The sequence below is a fragment of the Siphateles boraxobius genome, unplaced genomic scaffold (assembly GCF_051911475.1).
Source record: "Siphateles boraxobius isolate OS27281-9 unplaced genomic scaffold, OSU_SipBor_1 94, whole genome shotgun sequence".
NCBI classification, from domain to species: domain Eukaryota; kingdom Metazoa; phylum Chordata; class Actinopteri; order Cypriniformes; family Leuciscidae; genus Siphateles; species Siphateles boraxobius.
Window position 1 is genome coordinate 444,515 of NW_027509224.1, and position 2,986 is coordinate 447,500.

A 2,986-nucleotide genomic window follows, 5' to 3' on the forward strand; every position below is an offset into this window, starting at 1 on the left:
CGTCTGAAGAAGAATTCATTTTAATTAAAAAATGACTTTGTATGAAAGTGTGTAATATTTGATATGTTCCTGGATATTTCACAGCTCAAATCACAACAGATACACACTCTCATTCACACACACTCAACTTGATCTGGTCCTGCATTATTAATGCTGAATTAAAGCAGGCCCTGTCTCCTGTCTTGAGCACAGTAACACATATTGATCCTTTCATTACCAAAGAACCTCCATAAAGTTCTTTACATATTGCTGAGGCATTCTGGGTGAAACTGCACATAAACAGATCTAATCACACTTGATGCACGTCATGCTTTCCCCGAGTCGAAGTGCCGCAGATCAATCTTGACATTTTGTAAACGGAACAAAATTTAACCTGATCAGTTTACACATTTTTACAAAATGCATTTGCCAAATGAATAAACCTCCATTAATGTTCATCATGAGAAGAATTTCATACCTTCTCCTTTACAAGTGATCTCTGAATACCAGCAGCAGAGCCATAAACACACATTATGTAGTCCAATAACAGCATTACTGCATGGGTTTTATTAGACCTTTCAACCCTTATATAATGGGTTAAGTGATAAAGTGACATTTACTGCCCACTCACCGGCTTACACGCGGAGCACAGGGTAATAACACACTACTTTATATTAACACTGACTGCAGAACAAAACTGAGTTTATTTTAAAGGTGCAGTGTGTGGTTTTTAGTGGCATCTAGTGGTGAGGTTACGAATTGCAACCAACAGAAGTTACGGTGGCCGACAGGAAAATGTCATCTTCTGAGACAGCAGAGAGTAGCCAGTTCAGCAATGAGGTTTCTTTACAAGGATAAATTAAGAAATTATGTTTACTTAATTATTCAGTAAAACTATATGTCAGTGGTTCTCAACTCCAGTCCTCGGGACCCGCTGCTCTGCACATTTTGTATGTCTCTCTTATCTGACACACTCAGTTCAGATCAAGGAGTCTCTCCTAACGAGCTGGTGATCTGAATCAGGTGTGTTAAATAAGGAGACATAAAAAATGTGCAGAGCACTGGGTCCCGAGGACTGGAGTTGAGAACCACTGCTATATGTTATTGCGAATATTACTGTTACTTGTTCATCATTTTGTCAGTGTTTTATTCGCTGAACTAAGCTTGCTTCCTTGCACGAAGAGCAACATATTAACGAAACGCGTTTGTCCGTTTAGGGCCACCGTAGAAACATGTCGGCGCATTTCAATGAAAGGGAACCCGCGGTGTGTGTAGACAGAAACTGCTCATTCTAAGGTAATACAAATATAACGGTTCATTAAGTAAGGTCTTTATACACCACTGAAAACTTCTTTTTCAAGGTAGTGAGGAAACGCGCTCTGTAGCGCTGTGTGTTCACTGTAGCGCTGTGTGTTCGCTGTAGCGCTGTGTGTTCGCTGTCGGCTACGCTAGAAACATGACCACACAATATGTCGACCTCCATAGAAGGAGCCCGCGTTTATGGAGAAATAAATGTCTCAATGTCTCATGTCTTTATACACCACTGAAAACATAGTTATGGATCTTATATTGCATTTCTCTCAATATATCCTCAGAAATATTACACATTGCACCTTTAAAACTACCAGCAAACCAGACCAGACTGACCAGGCTTAAATCAGGAAACCAGTTTTGAGTAGCCTATTTATAGCAACAAATCTTTTGTTCCGGATTATGGTTTTTATCTGAGTTTAACAGAGAAACATATGCATGTACAAATTACTCACAATAAGATCATTTTTATCTACAGTAATACAGTCTTTGCTGTTGTTGTGAGTTTTAGTGTCCTGTAATCTTCATTGTATTTTACAGCATACAGTGAGATTACTGTATAGATCAGTGACTCTTAACCAGGGCTTCCAATAATTAAACAAATGTAATATACTAAAATAATCAAGATTTAACTAGAATCTAAATTAAAATGCTAAAAAATAATAATAATAATCAAGATAGGTTAACTATTGTTTTTACTGAAGTTCTTGACACCTCTGGAATCACCAAATGAATTGTTATTAATTTAATAGGTAACACTTTCACAATAAGGTTAATATTAGCTAATGTATTAACTAACATGAACTAATCATGAGCGATACATTTGTTACAGTATTTATTAATCTTTGTTAATGTTAGTTAATAAAAATACAGCTGTTCATGTTAGTTCACAGTGCATTAACTAATGTAAAAAAATACAGCCTTTGATTTCATAATGTAGTAAATGTTGAAATTAATATTAACTAAGATTAAATAAATGCTGTAGAAGTATTGTTCATTCTTAGTTCATATTAACTAAGCTAGTTGACTAATGGTAACTAATTAACCTTATTGTAAACTGTTACCATTTAATATATATATATATATATATATATATATATATATATATATATAATTGTAAACAAATATATTGAGTGTCGTTGTGATTTTTATTATTTCATTGTTTTAAATATTATCGTTTTTTACACATTTTATTTTATTTTTAGTTATTTTAGTACATCTTTAAATTAAATGAAAATGTTGTCTTGACAACTACCTGGAAAAAAAACAAGAACAAAGAATAAAACATTTTTTACACTCTCTAAAAATATGGTCTAATGTACTGTGTTAAGACGAAGATTTTTGATTTTTCACAGTGTTTTATTTTTATTGTGTGTTTTAGGCTTAATATCGCGTGACAGAAGTTCTGTGACGTCGAGTGAAACGCTTCTCAAACAAGAACAAATGAGGGCGGGGCTTGATTTTGTCCGTGGGGAATGGATTGGATGGTTCTGGTTTGCTATTGGCTGATCTCATGTGAGTGACAGGTTATAGCCCCGCCCTCGTCATCAGAAAAGAGGGAGAAATCAACCCGCAGAAAAAATGTTTTACCTACAACAACTTAAAAGTAGCCCAATTCTGTGGGAAAACCGTGGACTTGGCAACACTGACTGTCAGTCCAAATCCGATTATTTGTGTATCCAATTGAAATCTGATC